Genomic DNA, 21362 nt, shown 5'->3' on the forward strand with positions numbered 1-21362 from the left:
TAGACACGGGCGCTGAGGTATCAGTAGTTCCTTCAACATTCCCTGGCATCCCATCAAAGTTAGAGAGAACGGGTATAGTTCTAACGGGACCAAGCGGTAATCGACTAAAGGTTTTGGGAAAATTCACTGCGGTTATTAGTTGGAAGCAGGCAGCTATCAAGCAAACAGTATTTGTCGTTGCTTCGTTGCGATCCGTTCTCCTCGGTATAGAGGCCTCAGAACGGCTAGGGGTTGTTAAATTTGTTGACGGCGTAACGTCTTCAGGATCGTGGGAGCATCGGTACCCTCAGCTGTTTCAGGGATTAGGTACGCTATCGGGAGAGTATACGATCCGCTTGAAGCCGAACTCTGTGCCCTATGCAGTTCACGTGGCGCGCCGCGTTCCTCTTCCCATGAGAGATACTGTAAAGCACGAGTTGGACGACATGGAAAGACAGGGCGTAATAAGGAAAGTAGAAGGGCCTTTAGAGTGGTGCGCTGGAATGGTTCCGGTGTGGAAACCATCAGGAGCAATACGAATTTGCGTCGACTTAACGCACCTAAACAAAAATATACTTAGAGAACGGTATGTTCTGCCCACCGTGGATGAGACGCTATGATTATTGGGTGGAGCAACAGTGTTTTCAAAGTTAGACGCGAATTCTGGTTTTTACCAGATTAAGCTGTTCAAGAGAGAGTCAGCTGTTGACCACTTTTATAACGCCGTACAGAAGGTACTGCTTTCAAAGGCTGCCCTTTGGTATCACATCGGCGCCAGAGTACTTTCAGAAGAGGATGTCAGAAATCTTGACTGGCATGCCTGGCGTTGTCAATTTGATTGATGATATATTAATTTTTGGGAGCACGAAGGCAGAGCATGATCAGCGTCTCGAGAAAACATTGGAAAAGCTGGAAATAGAAGGCATAACGCTTAACAAAGCGAAGTGTTGCTTCGGCGTCAAAGAAGGGGCGTTTCTAGGATGCCTTATCAATAAAGAAGGCATAAAAGCGGACCCGAAGAAAGTGGACGCTCTTAGAAATTTAGATCCACCTCGTGACGTAAGCGGTGTGCGTAGACTTCTTGGAATGGCTAATCACCTCGCCAGGTTTATTCCAAATTTGTCACAGATAAGCGCACCACTGCGTGAACTTTTGCAAAAGGGTCGCGAGTGGACATGGGGTAAACCTCAGGAAATTGCTCTGGGTAGCATCAAAGAACAGATATGTTCTGATCGTTGCATGGCAAATTATGACCCAAAGCATCCGTCAATAGTTTTCGCTGATGACTCTTCATTCGGGCTCGGCGCAGTATTATTCCAAGAGCAAGGGGATGGAGAGCGCCGTCCAGTGGCGTTTGCCTCCAGGTCATTGTCGCCAACGGAGTCTCGGTACGCACAGATCGAGAAGGAAGCTTTAGCCTTAACATGGGCAGCGGAGAGGTTTGAAGGGTACATCAGAGGACTCGAAGTAAAGTTCGAGACTGACCACAAACCACTCGTAACGCTGCTGGGCAAAGCGCCGCTTGATTTGCTCCCTCCGCGATTTCAGCGCTTCAGAATGAGGCTAATGCGCTTCACGTTCAAGTTGGAGTACGTGCCCGGGAAAAAAATCACAGCATATCCACGGAGTGAATGATGATGAGTGGGCGAAGCTGCGGAGGTTCATCGGTAAACCGTGAATCTTCCGTGAATTCTGCCCAGTACATCATCACCGACGTGAGATCGGGCGCGTTTATACTAAAGGTTCGATGAGTTATGACGACTTGCAGCGCACTTTAATTTTACATGTACGCTGTGAATTTTCATTGTTTAGAAAACCATTGCTTAGAAAACATCTGGCGTCTTTCGTTAAGCAGCTGGCGTCTTTTCGTTTTGCTTTAGAAACATCTGGCGTTCCTTCGTTTTGCTTTTACAAAACATCTGGCGTCTTTTGTTGGTTTATTTCATCAATCAACGGCATTTTGAACAAAATTTTTATTGTTTAATCACGCACAGGAGAAATCTCACCAGGCACTACCTTGGCGGTAAAGAATGGCTGCTAATGGGAATGAGAGACAGAAGAAGTCGGCTTTTAGCTAAAGCTGCGAATTTTTTATTGTTCAACAACGCACAGGAAAAATCTCCACCGGCACCACCTTGCAGGTCAAAGCGTAAGACTGGTTACATACTACGCTACGAGGGACGAACGGGTGCCGCTATAAGGAGCTTCGCCCCTAAAATCTGGTCTTGGCAGATACTTTGTCAAGGGCTCCGCTCCAATCGAGTCAGAAAGATCCTCAAGCTCTGTCTGTGTCCGAGATTGAGCGCTTTGCCCAAGGTTGAATGGATACCGTGGCTGAAGTTAGCGGCTTTGAGAAAGTTAAGCAGGGCCAGGCAGAAGATACCGTGTGCCAAATTTGTTCGTTTCTGTCGAAACGGGTGGCCACGATATCGTTCCCTTCAAGTCTGCATGCAACCATACTGGCAATCCAGGGCGGCAATCTCAGTTTGTAATGGAGTTTTGATGAACGGCATGCGCCTTGTCATACCGCAGCGTCAAAGGGCCGAAGTCTTGAGTCACCTACATGATGGTCACCAGGGCATCACTAAATGTCGGGCGCGTGCGCGCGAGTCGGTGTGGTGGCCGGGACTAAGCTCAGAACTAGCAAAGCTAGTAACCAACTGCCGAGAGTGCTGTATGTCGCGCGAATAGGCTGCGCAACCAATGATTCCGTCCGATACCCCGATGCTGCCTTGGCAGAAAGTTGGCATTGATCTTTGCCGAATCAAGGGTGCAGATTATCTGGTCTTTGTCGATTACCTGTCTCGATATCCAGAAGTGGTCCGTCTGGCATCAACTACTAGAGATCACGTCGTAAACCATCTTAAAAACATGTTTGCACGGCACGGTATTCCTGAAATGGTATTCTCAGACAGTGGAACACAATTTAGGTCATCAGCTTTCCACTCCTTCTCTCAAGAATACGGGTTCAGGCATGTCACATCGAGCCCGAGATATCCACAGGCCAACGGAGAGGTGGAGAGGATGGTTAAGACGATAAAAGGTCTCATTCAGAAATCCGGTGACCCATATCTCGCCTTACTAGGGTACAGGGATACCCCTGGGCCTTTGGGGAAAACTCCAGCTGAGCTCTTGATGGGCAGGCGACTGCGTACTACGATCCCCCTGCACCCCAAAAAGCTTTCGCCCAAGGCCAGCAACATGAAAAGAGTTCGCGACAAAGATCCCCTATTGCAAAAACCAGCGCCGTTCCAGTACCCCCAGCGTGATACCAGTACGTTTCTTGGCGCTGGACCGCACTGGGAACACTGGTACACGCTCGAATTCACTGGGACTCCGGTGAAAGCACTGTGAAAGCGCTGGGTTGCACTGGTAGAGCCACTGGCTTTGGCGCTGTGACGCTTAGCCTCACTGGGAAGCGCTGGAGACGCTGGAATTATCACTGGCGTGCGCTGGCACATGCTGGAGCCTGCACTGTTCTGCCAGTGCCGCGCGCTGCTTTCAGTATCGTTCGCGGCGGAATGCTTTGGTATCATTGAATATCGAATGTCTGATTCAATGGTACCGACAGATGCTCTCCTAAGACCAGGAGATGCGCACTATTTTCAGAAGTAGTAAATGAGTGCTGGCGTCGCGACCTCTCCCAACGGAGGCCAGAAAAACAGCCGTCGTTCGATATCGCCACACCGGAAACGCATCTCGGGCAATTCTTGCACTTCCACTTACTTCAGCTATACGCTAGGTAACACTTAAAAAGGTTGCGAGGCTAAAATGCAGAAACTTCAACCATCGCAACTCATCTGCGCCGAGATCGTTGCTACCCAGTGCGGCTCCCAGCGAGTGTTAGGCCTAGCGTACCGGCCGTGTCCGTCTACATGCCACCGGCGCTTCTTGGTTTAAGCACATGCAATTCCAACGTGTAAAAATTACTGTAAAGTATAGTCTGAACATCCGTTAACTTAAATTAACTATTTTTTCTTGTATACTGTGTCCGCACAAGGAGCGATTACCATCGATGCGACGCGCTTTCAGCAACAAAAGCAGGCTCACCGAAAGCAGCCGGCCGCACTCGTCGGTACTTCTCTGACTCACACGTCAGAACACATACCTGTCAACCGGTACGCGTTAGTGAACTAACACACCGGCATCTTTTTTCAACTAATTGTATTTGTTTTTGCGGAGCGGTTTTATAGTTGTAGGTATCGATAGAACTGCAAGTCAGAATACAGACACGCCCGCCCCACAGTAATATCGTCGCTCGCGCGAGAAAACTACTCCATATGAATTCATGTAGGCGTGTGTTTATCGAACGAGTCATCATAAAGCTTCTGTACATGTTCATCATTAGCAAGGGCGAGAAACGGCTGTTAAAAATTGGTAATAACAGCCGTCAAACTGTACCCTGCTCCTCGATCCATTTGATATGTTTCGGAGTTAAAACGGGAATTCTTAAAGAAACCTAGCGCTCTTCCCACTTTGGGCATTTCATTCGTTGCCGGCCACCGTTTGTTTGTGTCTAATAAAGAAGCAAGTGTGATTTGGAAAGGAAGATCGCGTCTTCCTTGAATACGCGACACCAAAATATGAAACGAAAAGCTGTATCACTGTATTGACTAGCCCTTTTACAACGACGTTGACGTGTTTCAGCGTGGCGCAGTGGTAGAGTACTTGCTTGGAGATTCAGAGGTGGCGCGTTCGAATCCTTGTGGTGGAGTTTTTTTTTTTTCATACGGCTTTTTTTTTCTTTTTTTATTGCACTGATGCTTTCTATATGACTTTCTTTACTAATATATTTATGCAGGGAACGTAGGGACCGCCGTTTTAACGCTGCAGAGCCGTTTTGCGCTTGAGCACCCAGCGCCTCCCAGTAAAACGCCGCTCCAGCGGCCCAGTATCCAGCGCGACGCTGGGCCCATAATCAGGCATGGCACTGGACGCTGGTACCCAGTGGCGCTGGGTTTTGCAATAGGGTCTTGCTGTGAGGGAGAAGAAGAGGAGGAATTTCAATCGCCGGCATGCTGCTCGTAATATTCCACCCCTGCTGCCGGGAACCAGCGTGTGGGTCAACGACTGTAAAGCTGCAGGCGTAGTCATACGGAACGCCGGGAGACCAAGGTCCTACGTTGTCAGGATGGACTCTGGCGCACAAATCGAGAGAAATCGGAGGGCTCTCGTGCAGCTCGAGCCGAAGGCTGATGACGAGACCGGAAGTTATGACTTCCCACAGGGTGTAAGCTCGCCAAGCACAGCCAAAAATTTGCTCCATCCGCCAAGTGAGGAGACTGCTGAGTCAAATGTCGCTGATGACAGACAAACTGTTTCGTTGCCAGTGGAAGAACCAAGCGATTACGTGACACGCTCGGGAAGAAAAGTGATTGCACCGAAACGTTACGGTTACTAGTAGTGAAAATTCTTGGCGTCGTTATTCGTGAGTGGTTCTAGCGTATCCAGTGCCTGAAATGATGTATTGTGTTTTCAGTGAGACTCTTTTTCCACTTGTGCAGTGATACAGTACAGTGACTCAAAAAAAAAAGGGAAGATGTGGCGCTGCATCGAACGCGATCAGCGCTTCGAGGAACGCGTTGAGAACGCATCGACGTGCTACGCCATACGACCAAGCGACGCCCGCGTTCCTGGACGGCTGCGGCGCCTGAACACACCGGTGACTGCTCCGCCCACTGAGGCTATAAAAGCAGGACAGACAATAAACGGGTGGCTTTTTCTGGTTTGGGGCTTGAACTCTCGTCTCTTGTATTTTTCTTCTGCGCGTCTGCCCCGACACGGTGGCAGTAACGCGACAGTGTGTGAGGGTAGTTTGTTTTTAATATTACTTTCATTTGACCTGTCATGATAATACTCATGGAAACGCAAATTACGGGCGAAATTTTCTAAATCTTTTAGCAGCTGAAATTCGCTGTGTTCACCCGTTGTTGGACAAAAATTCAGTCCACGACTAAGAGCGCTGCGTTTTTCTTTTTTCTTACTTACTTGTACATTTCCATATGTGTATATTTTTCAGTGTCGCCAGCCCATCAGATGTATCAGCGATTGTCTTGAGCCGCTCATGCAGCATTTTCTTCTATCACTACACGTTTGTACATCATTTTGTGTTAACATATCTTCACTCCGCTTGAGATGGGCATGCATATTAATTGCACTGTTGCTACACATTTCATTCTGATGAAGCGCGGACCCCGAGCGAAACAAACGTAAATAAAAAAAATAAAAAATTGCTTGACACGCGCGTCTCTTTGATGTTTTTGTGAATATTTGACCGGACCTAGAAACGCTTTGTTGTTTCGATGCCCATTCGATGCCCATGGCGCTTCAATCCCGTGCCCTGCCAGTTACCTTGCCTCGAGACGCCGCCCAGCAAACGCCTCCGCCTGCATTGACCTCATGTCCCGATGTCCGGGTATGCACGCCGGGCGCGATCAGTTTTGATTTCACACTTGAAATTCCATGATGAACATCTCGAACAACGTACAACTTTCTTTTTTTTTAAAAAAAATGGCTGTGCCATAAATTGGCACGCACTGCAACTTTCTAATATAAACACCTGCCCTCAAGCCAATAATTAAAAAGGTTATTAGTGAGCGTGTGTTAATTCGTGGTAACAGTGTCAACTGAACTGCGGCAAAATCTTCCCGCCTCGACATAGAGTTCATTTGCGAAAACGGCAAGAGGCTTAGTGACATAGTATTTTGATAAAAAGTATGTCTTGTCTAAAAAAAACACCCTGTATATATATATATATATATATATATATATATATATATATATATATATATATATATATATATATATATATGGAAGAGTAACTTCGGTTGCCGCAAGGTTATAAGTATAAAAGTATATGCGCCTTCATAAAAACAACTGTTTATTGTGTCTACGTATCGACGGGAGCCCCGTGTTCTTCAGGACATAACAATATTGACAGCGTGTGTGTGTCCTCTTATAGCATGTTGAGAGTGGAGGGGAAAGGACAGAAAGGAAGCGCAGTAGGAACGTAACAAGTAACGGAGAAAAAAAAGGGTGGGGGTTGGAACCACGACAAGAATAACAACAATACAAAAAAAGAAAACGGAAAAGAAAAGTCAGGAAGGTCAGTAAGAAGGGTTTTGCTTGACGCGGACATTGTGTTCGTTTAGGTAGCGACAACAATAGAGCCTCTGCGCACCCACCTTCCTCCAAACGGGCAATGTAATGACCCCGCGGATCTAGTATGGCCCCTTCCGGTGTGGGGCCACGGGTGGCGTTTTTGACGTCCTTCTTCGTCGTTTACCGCGTTAAAGTAATTGGTGGGGTGGACAGTGAGGGCTTTCAGCGTATGCTTTTCCGTGTCGGCCTGGGTGTAACACCCGAAGTGGCCGGTAGCGTTGCCGCGTCCTCAATATTTATTAAGCGCATCGGCTCTTTTTGGAAGAGGAAAAGGTGTAGAAAAAGGGAAGGCTTGTAAAGGAAAAAGACGGACTAAAAGCTTGTTCGTGTAATGACAGTTTAAGTGCAGTGCTGTACGATGTACACTACACTGTACGACGTCCGGGACCACTTATCTGTGCATGCCGGCTGTGACTGAAGTGGCAGATGAATCCTGGTTAGTGAGATGCATAAGCTCAAGGCTGCACCGAGGAGCGCTATCATTCAAAACATTGTTATGCTCGTACTGGGCGGCAAGGGACTGATTAGAGATTGGCGTTAGCGCTTTTTAATGATCGTAATGCGGAGAGGGTTCTCGGGTGTTCATTTATTCCACTTTTTATCGTGTCGAATTTGTATATAAAGTATGATTCCCGTTGCTCCCTTTCTCTGGTTGTTCGAAAATTGTTTTCCAAGAGTGTAACCTTGATACCCTCGAAACTGTGATCTTTCAATGCGACATGTTTAGAAAGTGGAAGGCCAGGCAGGGAACGTACATGTGACCGATGGTTGTTGAACCTAATTCTAAAAGGCGTGTCTGTCTGGCCTACGTATTGCATGTTACATACCCCACATTCCAAAAGGTATATGACGTTGTTTGAGTCGCAGTCGAGTGCACCACTTATTTTGTGCTTAAAATTTGAGTGTGTGCTTTCCGCCACGGTTGTTGTCTGCATGTGTTTGCATACTTTGCATCTTCCTTTTCCGCAAGGGCGACACCCGATTTGGGGCTTTGTACCTATCTTTGAATTTATTAAATGATCCCTGATACTTCTTGGCCGCCTGTATACCACACCCGGAGAGGAAGTGAAAATTTTGGATAGTCGCTTGCTCTGTTCCAATATGTTAAAGTGTTTTTTTAAGATCTTAATAATGTTGGGTGGGTTGTTTGTGAAAGTTAATACAAGATTTTTCTTGCGCTGCTGATCGGTATCTTTTTGTTGGTGTAGTAAAGTCTGGCGGTCCAGATTTGCCGCTTTTTTGATCGCGTCATCAATGATAGCTAGTGGGTATTGTTGATGGAGGAGTACCTCGCGCGTAAGTGCGGTGTTTTTTTGGAAATCCTCAGAGCGAGAGCAGATTCTTTTGAATCTGTGTGCTTGGGAATAGGGAATACTGGTCTTGCAGTGGCGCGGGTGGCAGCTTTTGAAGTGCAGGTACCGTTGCCTGTCCGCAGGTTTTCTGTATACACTAGTGACCAACGCGCCATCCTCTATTCGAATGTGTACATCCAGGAAGCTTATTTCAGTGTTAGAGTAGGAGTACGTAAAAAAGATGCTGGGGTGTGCTTGGTTAAATGCATGTATGAATTTGAGGAGTTCGTTTTCTGAATCAGTCCAAATCATGAATATGTCGTCTAGGTACCGTTTATAGAATGAAGGTCTGATATCACAGCCTGAAAGGAAATTGGACTCTATGTGATGCGTGAATATGTTAGCGTAGTTTGGGGCCATTCTTGTACCCATTGCCGTGCCGCTGATTTGAAGGTAGTACTGGTTGTTAAATTCGAAGCTGTTCAGTTCGAGGACAAGTCGGGTCAAAATTTCAATTACCTTTTTGCTTGGACATGCGTCAGGGTTGTGGTTGCCATATGATTCTACATGTGCCCTGATACCATCGTCATGTGGTATATTCGTGTAGAGTGAACTAACGTCCAACGTTACCAGGGTAACGCTGGACGTTAGTTCGTGGTCCCCCCCCTTTTTCTCCGTTACTTGTTACGTTCCTATTTCCCTTCCTTTCTGTCCTTTCCCCTCCACTCTCAACATGCTATAAGCGGACACACACGCTTTAAATATTGTTATGTCCTGAAGAAGACGCGGCTCCCGTCGAAACGTAGACACAATAAGCACTTGTTTTTATGAAGGCGCATATACTTTTATACTTATATATATATATATATATATATATATTGTCACGTGGTCGTGACGTCGATGAAGGCAGCAGTCAGCATGTCCGAGATGAAACTCTTTATTAGGCCGAAGTTCGGCCGCCGAACTTGTGGCCGGGAAAATGAAACTCCAGTTTACAGCAATAAACTGATAGCGCCGAACAGAGCGTCGACCGTCGACCAACTGACAAGCGGTGAAGCGCGTCGTCATTTGTACATGTGCCGTCGAATATTCCAGCGTTATCGCTGGTTGTCGCGCATGTTCTAGAATAAGTTCGAGCGTTCGCGTCTTGCGCGTAATCTTAAGAAAACGATCTACTACAATCGCGAAGCTTCTCGAACACTGCGGCGTGAACAGCGGCGAGCGTTGATAACCGCCCTTGTTTGTCAAACCCGAATACAAGAAGTGGGCGTGGCATTGCCCCCCTCTGAAAAAACATCGTCCCGATGCTTGTGAAAGAACAAAGAAGAGAAAAAAAACAAGTGCATAAATAAATTACAATAACAAAGGAAAAAGTATAGTCCCCAGGTTCGCTAACGCGCAAAAAACGGCTTAAGGCGCATGACATGGACGACTTCAGGTCGTGCGCGGCGTCGCTGGGAGTTCGTAATGCCGTCCGGGATCACCTCGTAGTCAAGAGCGCCGAGACGTCGAAGAACCTTGTATGGCCCGAAGTATCGCCGAAGGAGTTCTTCGCTAAGCCCACGTCGGCGTCCAGACCCAAACACGGTCGCCGGACTGGTATTCCACGAAGCGTCGTCGAAGATTGTAGCGACGGCTGTCGGTGTACTGCTGGGTCTTGATGCGCAGGCGGGCGAGCTGTCGACCTTCTTCGGCACGTTGTAAGTAAGCGGCGGCGTCGAGGTTTTCTTCGTCGGTGACGTTCGGTAGCATGGCGTCGAGCGTCGTCGCCGGGCTCCTTCCGTAGACCAACTTGTACGGTGTCATCTGCGTTGTTTCTTGGAGGTCACGAAGGTCACGTACGGAAGCGAAGGTCACGTAAGCGAAGGTCACGTACGGAAGGACGGCGTCCCACGTCTTGTGCTCAACGTCGACGTACATGGCCAGCATGTCGGCGATGGTCTTATTTAGACGCTCGGTGAGGCCGTTGGTCTGTGGGTGGTACGCGGTGGTGCGGCGGTGGCTTGTGTGGCTGTATTCCAAGATCGCCTGAGTTAGGTCAGCCGTGAACGCCGTACCTCTGTCGGTGATGAGAACCTCTGGGGCGCCGTGCCGAAGGACGATGTTCTCAACGAAGAACTTGGCTACCTCAGCGGCACTGCCTTTGGGCAGGGCTTTTGTTTCGGCGTAGCGGGTGAGGTAGTCGGTAGCCACGACGATCCATTTATTTCCGCAAGTCGACGTTGGGAACGGCCCCAGGAGGTCCATCCCGATCTGCTGGAATGGTCGCCGAGGAGGCTCGATTGGCTGAAGGAAGCCTGTTGGTCTTGTGGGCGGTGTCTTCCGTCGCTGACAGTCTCGGCACGTCCTTACGTAGCGAGTGACGTCAGCGGCAAGGCGCGGCCAGTAGTACTCTTCCTGTACTCGTGCGAGCGTTCGGGAAAGTCCGAGGTGTCCAGCCGTTGGGTCGTCGTGCAGGGCATGCAAAATTTCTGGTTGCAGTCCCGAAGGTACAACGATAAGGTAGCTGGCTCGGGCCGGAGAGAAGTTCTTCTTTACGAGGACGTTGTTTTTCAAGAAAAATGATGCCAATCGTCGCCTGAATACTTTTGGGACAAAGATGGTCCTGCCCTCCAGGTATTCCACTAGACTCTTCAGTTCCGGGTCGGCTCGCTGTCGTTCGGCGAAGTCTTCGGTACTTATGGCTCCCAAGAAGCTGTCATCATCTTGGTCGTCGGGCGTTGGTGGGTCGACGGGGGCACGAGACAAGCAGTCGGCGTCGGAGTGTTTCCTTCCGGACTTGTACACGACAGTAATGTCAAATTCTTGAAGTCTTAGGCTCCACCGTGCGAGGCGACCTGAAGGGTCCTTCCAGTTAGCTAGCCAACACAAGGCGTGATGGTCGCTCACAACTTTGAAGGGTCTGCCGTAGAGGTAGGGGCGAAACTTTGACGTAGCCCAGATGATGGCGAGGCACTCCTTTTCTGTTGTGGAATAGTTGACCTCTGCTTTAGACAGCGACCGGCTAGCATAACTGATAACCTTTTCCAGTCCGCCCGTCCGCTTCACAAGGACGGCGCCGAGTCCTATGCTGCTCGCATCGGTGTGAATCTCCGTATCGGCGTATTCGTCGAAATGCGCAAGTATCGGAGGTTTCTGCAGGCGTCGTTTCAGTTCATGAAATGCTTCGACTTGCGCTGTTTGCCACCTGAATTCGACGTCCGTCTTCGTGAGCTGCGTTAGTGGCTCGGCGATCCGTGAAAAGTCTTTGACAAAGCGTCTGTAATAGGCGCACAAGCCGAGAAAACGGCGTACGGCCTTCTTGTCGGTGAGCGTCGGCAAATCAGCGATGGCAGCTGTTTTCCGCGGGTCCGGGCGAACACCATCCTTGCTGATCACGTGACCCAAGAACAAGAGCTCCTCGTACGCGAAGCGGCACTTTTCAGGCTTCAAGGTGAGTCCGGAGGTCTTGATTGCTTGAAGTGCAACTTCAAGGCGCCGAAGGTGTTCGTCGAAGTTTCAGGAAAACACAACGACGTCGTCCAAGTACACGAGACACGACTGCCACTTCAAGCCAGCTAATACAGTATCCATGACTCGTTGGAAAGTCGCAGGTGCCGAGCAAAGACCGAAAGGCATGACCTTGAACTCGAACAGGCCGTCCGGTGTTATAAAGGCGGTCTTTTCTCGGTCTCTCTCGTCGACTTCAATTTGCCAGTAGCCGGTCTTGAGGTCCATCGACGAAAAGTAATTCGCGTTGTGAAGTCGATCCAGGGTGTCGTCTATCCGTGGGAGAGGGTACACGTCCTTCTTTGTGATTTTGTTCAGGCGACGATAATCGACGCAGAAACGTAGGGTCCCATCCTTCTTCTTCACTAACACCACGGGAGACGCCCACGGGATGTTGGACGGCTGGATGATGTCGTCGCGTAGCATTTCATCTACTTGTTTCTTAACGGCCTCCCGTTCCCGCGTCGAAACCCGGTGGGGACTCTGACGGAGTGGTCGAGCATTTTCTTCTGTTATGATGCGGTGCTTAGCAAGGGGCGTTTGTCGGACCCGCGATGACGACGAGAAACAGTCCCTGTATTCCTGCAGAAGGCGTCGAAGCTGTTGCTGTTGGCGAGCGGGAAGACTTGGGTTTACGTCGAAGGGTGGCTCAGGGATCGTCGTCGCAGCTTCGTCAGAATCTGAAAAGGCAAACGCATCGCTGACGGCCAAGATCTCTTCGATGTATGCAATCGTCGTGCCCCTGCTCAGGTGTCTGTATTCCTGGCTGAAGTTCGTTAGCATCACGCTTCCTTTTCCTTCATGCAACTGAGCAATGCCCCTTGCGACGCAAATGTCACGGTCTAGCAGCAAACGCTGATCGCTCTCGATGACACCTTCGATGTTTTCAGCTTTTTCGGTGCTGACGGAAATTATGACGCTGGAGCGAGGCGGGATGGTAACTTGATCCTCGAGCACGTTAAGGGCATGTTGACATAGATTCATATCCGGCGGTGTCGTTTTGTCCGACGATAGGGTTATCGATTTGGTTCTTAAGTCGATGACGGCGCCGTGATGATTTAAGAAGTCCATGCCAAGTACGACGTCCCTGGAGCATTGTTGCAGGATTACGAAACTCGCAGGATACGTGCGATTATTGATTGTGACTCTTGCTGTGCAGACTCCAGACGGCGTTATTAGATGGCCTCCAGCGGTGCGGATTTCGGGGCCTTCCCAAGCGGTCTTAACTCTCTTCAACTTCGTGGCGAAGGGCCCACTGATGACGCAATAGTCGGCTCCAGTATCGATGAGAGTGGTGACGTTGTGGCCGTCGATGAGAACGTCGAGGTCGCTAGTTCGTCGTCTTGCGTTGCGGTTGGGTCTCGGCGTCGGGTCACGGCTGCGTCGGTTTGTTCCGCTGCTTCCATGTTGCGTCGTCGGGTCTTCTTCGGTCCGCAAGACCTCGTCGTCAGGGGTCTGTCTGGTTCGCGTCGTGTTCTGAAGGTTTCGTCGCGACGTCGTCGTCGTCGGCGGAGGATCTTCGGTAGTTCGTCGTACAGGAACCGCACCTCCATCGGTTGCTGCCCTTAGTTTTCCGGATGCGGGCTAGGTGACCGGCCCCGGGTTGGGCCAGTGTATGGTCGGCGTTGGGGAGAGGCGTAGCGGCCTGGCGACGGCGATCGGGAAGGTCCTCGGGGGGTCCACTGCGCTCCTGCCAGGTAGTCGGCGATGTCACGTGGTCGTTCCCCCTGCTGTGGACGCGGCGCGTCGACGGCGAACCCACGCAATCCCATCTGTCGATAATGGCAACGGCGGTAGGTGTGGCCGGCTTCTCCGCAGTGGTAGCAGAGTGGACGATGGTCGGGGGCGCGCCAAACGTCGGTCTTCCTCGGCGCGTATCGCTGACCGGCTGGCGGGCGGATGACGTCGGAGGTGGCGGCGGAACTGCTGGGGCGGCGCGGCGTCTTGACGTGGGCGAGGAGGGGGGGGCGTTGCGTCGGGCTGCAGCAGCATAGCTCATTGCTTGCAGCTGCGGCGGTGCCGGTTGAGGAACACCCAGTGATTGTTGGATTTCCTCACGTACAACGTCCGCAATCGACGTCACTTCGGGCTGTGCAAAAGGTGCGACTTTTCGCAGCTCCTCTCGCACGATGGCTCGGATTGTTTCGCGCAAGTCGTCGGAGCCGAGGGCATGAACTGCTGCGCTGTCTTGGAATACGCGGCTATTGTACTTCTCGATTGTTCTAACCTCCGCGAGGTATTCTTGGATGGTCTTGGGTGGGTTTCTGATTAGTCCCGCGAACAGCTCCTGCTTGATTCCTCGCATGAGGAAGCGAACTTTCTTCTCCTCGGGCATCTCAGGGTCTGCGTGGCGGAACAGTCTCTTCATTTCTTCTGTGAAGAGTGCCACGTTTTCATTTGGCAGCTGCACGCGGGTTTCGAGCAGAGCCTTGGCCCTCTCCTTGCGGACAACGCTGGTGAATGTTGCCAGGAACCTGCTGCGAAAAACGTCCCATGTTGTCAGGGTTCGCTCTTGGTTCTCGAACCAGGTCCGCGCGGCGTCTTCCAAGGCGAAATATACGTGCCGTAGCTTGTCCTCACTGGTCCATTTATTGAAGACGGCGACGCGGTCGTACGCTTCTAGCCAGCTTTCCGGGTCTTCGAGCAGAGACCCACGGAAGGTAGGTGGCTCCCTCGGCTGAGGTAGCAGCACAGGTGCAGGCACAATGGGTGCTGTCGCCGTCGCTGATGTGGTGGGCATGGCCGGGGTCTTCCTGGTCTTGTCGGGTAGAGGCCCGTACTCCGGTGCTAGGCCTTGTTGCCTACGCTAGCTCGCTGGTCGTGGTTGGCGTCGATGTCTTCTCCGCGCTGGGGGCTGGGTTCACGGCTGGACGGGGGCGTCCGGATCATGAAGGAACAGCACCTCCACCAGATGTCACGTGGTCGTGACGTCGACGAAGGCAGCAGTCAGCACGTCTGAGATGAAACTCTTTATTAGGCCGAACTTGTGGCCGGGAAAATGAAACTCCAGTTTACAGCAATAAACTGATAGCGGCGAACAGAGCGTCGACCGTCGATCAACTGACAAGCGGTGAAGCGCGTCGTCATTTGTACATGTAAGTCGAATATTCCAGCGTTATCGCTGGTTGTCGCGCATGTTCTAGAATAAGTTCGAGCGTTCGCGGCTTGCGCGCAATCTTAAGAAAACGATCTACTACAATCGCGAAGCTTCTCGAACACTGCGGCGTGAACAGCGGCGAGCGTTGGTAACCGCCCTTGTTTGTCAAACCCGAATACAAGAAGTGGGCGTGGCAATATATATATATATATATTTGTGTGTGTGTATGTGTGTCTGTGAGAGAGAGAGAGAGAACTGAGGAAAAACCAGATATCTAATGACACGGGAGTGGCACCCTTGAGCTTCACGAGTAGCTTCTTGCCTGGTCAGCTGCCTCCTTTTCGCACCCACAACTCGTCTCCAATGTTGTACGCCGTGGCAAGTAGCCAGCAGCAGTCATAGGAGCACCTTCTGTTTGCGCCTGGGTGGCTTTTTTCATCACCGAAACTCTGATTGTCTGGCAGACTGTTACGACTGTCATGCGATGGGGCTGTCATAACGTGTGGCTCTAAAAGTAATAATATTTCTTGGTGTTTAGGATCCCAAGCTCAAGGCATGATCATGACGCCGTAGTGGAGGGCATCGGAAATGTCTAATCACCTGGGGTTCTTTAACGTGTACATTAATATGACGCTAACAGGAGTATCTAACCTGATAACCGCTTTCAATTTGGGCAGCTTTTCATATACGTCTATGTATGGCCTCACACCAGTAGACGTCTGCAGCGATGTATTAACTGCAATGCCAGCTGCCGGAAAGTGGACGTCTCAATCGTCCTTTCCTTTCTGCTCTACTGCCTTATATGGAGCGAATCTTCCCGGGGTACTCGGAGTAGTTCGCTCGGTAAGGTCGTTTGTCTGGGTATTGAACGCGAATTTGTAGTGGTGCTGGACACATTCTTGTAAAGGTTCCTTCCTAGTTTCAGGCCGCTAAATGTTCTTCACATCAGAAATGTTCTTCAGACCAGATAGATGCTGATCAGATATCAATGCTCTCGGTAAGCGGTGTCTGTGATCAAATCTCAGTTTTAATAAATCGACTAAATCAACGGAGGCGAGGGATGGAATCGGTCTCAGAGAGTGTGAGCGCCTCAGAATATGTGAGCGCGCAGCTGCAGGTTATGTTTGTGAGCTCTTAGGTCGCAGCGGATGCGAATCCGTGGCGCCGACACCACAGGGGGTCGTCGGGAGAGATGGCTCGAGAGCTGTGGCTGCTTTCCCGGAATTATTGCTTGGAGAGTTGTGTCAGGGAAGCGAACCGCCGCAGCGTATACTCCTAACAGTCAGGCGGGCGCCGCGGTCTAGGTCACGTGGCCGCAGCGACAGAAGAGGAGAAGTGGTGTCCGAAGCTGGATATCGGGTTACGTCCGCCGGCAGTAATGGCCAACGCTGGCGGTTCTGCCGAACGAGAGCGTCGCGCGGACTCCTTTTCTCCTAGTTGAGAGGAAGGAGAGGCGGAACGTGCACTGTTTGTATAATTGTTTTTCAACGGAGAGGGGAAACGTACAATGTTTGTATGATGGTTTTTCAACTGAGCGGGAATGCCCGTTGGAAATACGGAACGAACAGTTCGCTGGGCTCGGCCCGTGCGGACGGTCTTCATGAATAAACGCTGCCTTCAACCAGCCTCTCGCTCTTTCTTTGTGTTGCCAGCGTGCACTTCGATCATCGAGGGGCTGTCGATACCAACCAAAACCTAACTGGCGCAGTCATCAGGATCGACGTAGCTTACATCGAGGAAGACGCTGGAGCCTTGGTGGAGGTGAGCTTTTGCGTCATCACCGTGACTTGGCTGACTTAGAAGGCGTTTGGACGTCGTCGAAAAGAGGCGCGGAAAGTGGCTGACTTCCGAGACCCGTTGGAAGAGGTTGGAACACTCGAGGCGAGACTGAAGAAGCCTACGGCGAGAGTTGCGGGCGTGCAGCGTATTGAGGGAGCACGGAAAGGGGGCGTCTGCAAGAGGCAGGTGCCGATCGTCACGGACTCAGCCCTTCGGTGAGGGAGGCCTCGTCAGGACGACAGCGGCAGCACGGAAGTGGCTTGGCGTCGGGAATGATCCGACGGCGTGCATCACAGCAGACATCGGAACATTGCTGCGGTGTGGCAATAGTGTGGGGCGTCTTTTTTATCCGTTATTTTATTTCGTCACCACATCGACCTTCCACGCCATCGCAAGTGCGGACACTCGCGAAACCGAGATTGCCGAGGACGTCGAGCCAAGCAGCGACAGGAGCAGCCGCCGGAGAGCATCATTTAATATGGCGAGATTCGTTTCGAGCTGTTTTGTAATGGTTCGCATCTGAAAGCATGTATGCTCCGGCACTCTCTGGGAGCTTGACAACAAGAAAGGCATTGAATCCAGCTCGGATTTTGGTCTTGGCGTCAATGAGACGGGTTGCGTCAACAAGTTAAAAGTTAAGATTGAAGTCCTGAAGCGTCGACTTGAAATAGAGAAGTTCAAGTGTTTGGGTGGGCCCACAGGCAATGGCATGCATTGGAGAAAAGCGCGAATACAAATTTCCGCAGGGCGATATCTCTGTGCAGCCGCTGTTGACTCTGGGCCGGCCATCACATAGATAAAAAAAAGCAAATTATCACAGGAAATTCCCATTGAGAGCTGTGGTTATACGATACTCACGGACGTGTTTGGCAAGGCTGCTACTGCAGAAATTATGCGCGTGCCCTTGAGTTTACCATATTCACAAAATGCAGCTCAACGCGTACCGGTGCTTTGTGTGGCGATTCCAGAGTTGGTCACTGGCGTTGACCTACTGCTCACTCTGGACGACAATGACAGCCTGTGTTTCGCTGCAGACGAGTCGAAGTAATATATCAGGGGTTGTGAGTGTGACTTGGTGGAGGAATCTTCGGAGCGTACTTCCGCGAAAGGAAATGATGTAGAGCCAGCTGTCTAGACTAGCACCGATTACGCAGCACGCAACGCAGTGGGTGAGGAGTTAACCAATGCTGGCGAGGACGAGGCGTGCTGCGAGGCCAACATAGGGCCGAGCGACGACAGAGAGGATGATAGCAACAGTGAGATCACTGAGCAGGAGGTTGAACCGGGTTCAGAGAAACGGGGAGAGCAGGTCGGCGTAGGTAGCATGGGCAGCGTCGGAGATCTTTTGCACGGGGATCGCACAGAAGAAAAGGAGAGCCTTACTCCACTGAAAGTTCTTTTGCGAAAAAGCAAGTGTTCGATGAATTGTCAGTAGATGCATGGCACAAGGCGAAGGGCAGGGCGCATGGCACCGTCATTGGGAGTCAACTGCTGCATCACGGGGAGTCATGGGGCGGCAGACAACACCTGCAACTGTTGGCGGCAAGGCTTTTTAGGTTTTTGTTTTGTGTGCTACAGAGTACCTTCACGAAGCGTCGCCGCGCTCTAGTGTTAGAATGAGCACACGATAGCCCGCGTGGTGGCCACTTTTCGGAGAAAGAGATAAGGAAGCGCATCGTGAGCGCGTTTTTTTGGCCGTCACTCACTGTCGATGTAAAGCGTCAGTGTCTCAAATGGCATGGCCATCAAGCGCACTTGGATGAACGCACGACAAACCGGGTGCGCATAATACGCCTCAACCACCCAAGAAAGACGTTTGAGATCGCTTATCTCGGCTTTAATGAACCAGCTCTATGTGAGCTAGCTGGAAGAGGACAAAGTCTCACCTGTTCTGAGGGTTAATCAGTCGCGATTATTCTTTGTTTTTGTCAACAACGTTGTGTGCGCGATATATTTGTTCTGAAATGCAGTTGTGCATCCATTTTTATTATCATGCAGTGATGTTCATTAGCGCTTTGCGTGAGTTCCAGCCAATGTATTTTTGGATGTCTTGTTTAATGTAAAGCGTCGGTTTTCGCATGTTATATTGGTTTGATTTCAAGGAGGACTCTTGCACGTCTGGGATAGATCGTTTACTTTTCGGGTGTTTTCTTTTCTTGCTGTGGTTGTCGTTGTTGAGATTGTGTACGTTACCGTAGCTGAAATGACTAGGATAAGTTCGTGACAATGTAGTTTTAGTAGAGTGCATAATGAGTGTGCTCATAGAACATGTGTTACTGACGCGCTGTTGACGGTTCAAACCGCATAGGTGAGCACTGTCGGATTGCACGGTGTCACTAACTCCACCAAGAGAGTGCTCGCTGAACCAGAGAGAGCTCGAAACGTGTCTCACATAATTGGACAATTGCTTGATATGTGATGTGCTTTGTTCAGTGCAATTTTCGGTCGCGTGCTCCCGCGTCGCGCTGCTGGGACCTTGCTGGCAACGCGTGAACGAGCAAGTGTCTGTAGTTAAAGATGTCACTATGCGTTTCCTTTTTTTGTTTAGTTTTATGTACTCGTTTTTTTCTGGTTGTTGAAAAGAAGACGTTTTTCTTTATGTCATGTTACATGGAGACCGAATGTCCAGTAACATTCTTGAGGAGGGAGGAGTCAGTTTCAGAGAGTGTGAACGCCGCAGAATGTATGAGCGGGCTGCTGCAGCTTAGGTTTGCGAGCTGTTAGGTCGCAGCGGATGCAGATCCGTGGCGCCGGCACACCAGGGGGTCGTCGGGAGAGATGGCTCGAGAGCTGTGGCGGCTTTCCCGGAATTATTTCTTGGAGAGTTGTGTCAGGGAAGCGAACAGCCGCAGCGGATTCTCAAAACGGTCAGGCGGGCGCCGCGGTCCAGGCCACGTGGCCGAAACGACAGAATAGAAGCTATGTCCGAAGCGGGATATCGGCTTACGTCCGTTGGCAGTAATGGCCAACACGGGCGGTTCTGCTGAAGGAGAGCGTCGCGCGGATTCCTTTTGTCCTAGTTGAGAACAGGGAGAGGTGGAACGTACACTGTATGTAAAGTTGTTTATCAACGGAGAGGGGAAACGTACAGTGTTTGTATGATGGTTTTTCAACTGAACGGGAATGCCCGTTGGAAGTAAGTAACGAAGAGTTCGCTGGGCGCGGCCCGTGCGGACGGTCTTCATGAATGAACGCTACCTTCAACTAGACTCTAGCTCTTCCCTCTTGTTGCTAGCGTGCACTTGGATCATCGAGGGGCTGCCGATACCAACGAAAACCTAACTGATGATACGGCTGCCACTTCCACCTATTTGGACGGATAGTACACAGCTACCATGAAGTAGCGGTTTCGAGCTGTGGTGGCGGGTAGTGGCCCTATGTATATAGACACTGCCAACCTCATGAAAATCTGATCGGGTATTATCTGTGCCAATGTTAGCAGCCCAGAATGGCGCCACGGCAGTCGCTTAAACTGTTGACACGCTTCGCAGCAGGTGACATATGTGCGCACATTGATTTACATCTTGAGCCACGAGAAGGGTTCTTGTAGCTCGCGGAGCATGGATCGTTGGCCGATGCGCCCTCCCTCGGAGTGATCACGAACGGCTTCTAGCATTTCTGCACGAAAACATTTCGGAACGGCGAGGAGGTATCGTTCATCCAAGAACTCCTTGTGCCATTCATGATAGTACAGTATGTACGTGATCGCGTATTGCAAACATCGGGTTTGTATCAGCACTTGTTATACAAGCAATGATTGGCGCGAAGCGTTGGTCCTTTTGTTGGGCTGCGAGCGTATGTACTCGGGCGAAATTTATATGTGATTTGCCTGTTTCCTTCCATGGCACGAGTCGGTTGCGTGAGATAGGATCGGTGATGTTATTCGATACCCCAGCGCGATGACGCACGTCGAAATCAGATTCTTGTAGCGTGATAAACAACCGGACTGTGGCGAAGCCTTGGTACTGTTTAATGGGTTTGTAACAAAAATGCCGGTGCTGCCCTGAGTGACTTCCACGGTTGCGAAAGGCACCTGCGGCGTTTTCAGCACGCAGTGCCAGGTTAAAGGCTGTCTTGAATGTCAAGCCCTTTTCGCGAACAGCCGTTGCTAGACCTGCGCGTTGCGAAGACTTAAATTGCAATCTGCTGCCAGCTTCTTGTGTGACGTAATCACTGACCGTTACGTCATGCCGTTGGTCACGACGTTGAAAGCGTGCCCTGCAGAAGATATCAGACGACTGTGGATCGAAGTGAGCCTTGAGCATCTCGACTATGTCCTCGTAGCTCACTTGGCTTGGCTGCTTGAGTTGAAAGAGGGGGCACACGACGTCGTAAGTCTGTTCCCCGCATAACCTAAGCAGATGAGCAGGTTTCTTGAAAGCGTCCGTAATGTCGTTAGCCTCGAAGAACTGTAGCCTCCCATACCAGGATCTCCAGGAGCCAGAGCTGCCGCTTAATTCTAGTAGCTGACCAAAGTCAGGCGTCGCCAACTGTTACATCTGTGCAGCCACTTGTGGCTTCCGACGATTTATTTTATACAAGGCAACATGAAACGTTAACAAAAA

The sequence above is a fragment of the Rhipicephalus sanguineus genome, chromosome 7 (assembly GCF_013339695.2).
Source record: "Rhipicephalus sanguineus isolate Rsan-2018 chromosome 7, BIME_Rsan_1.4, whole genome shotgun sequence".
In the NCBI taxonomy this organism is placed as follows: Eukaryota; Metazoa; Arthropoda; class Arachnida; order Ixodida; family Ixodidae; genus Rhipicephalus; species Rhipicephalus sanguineus.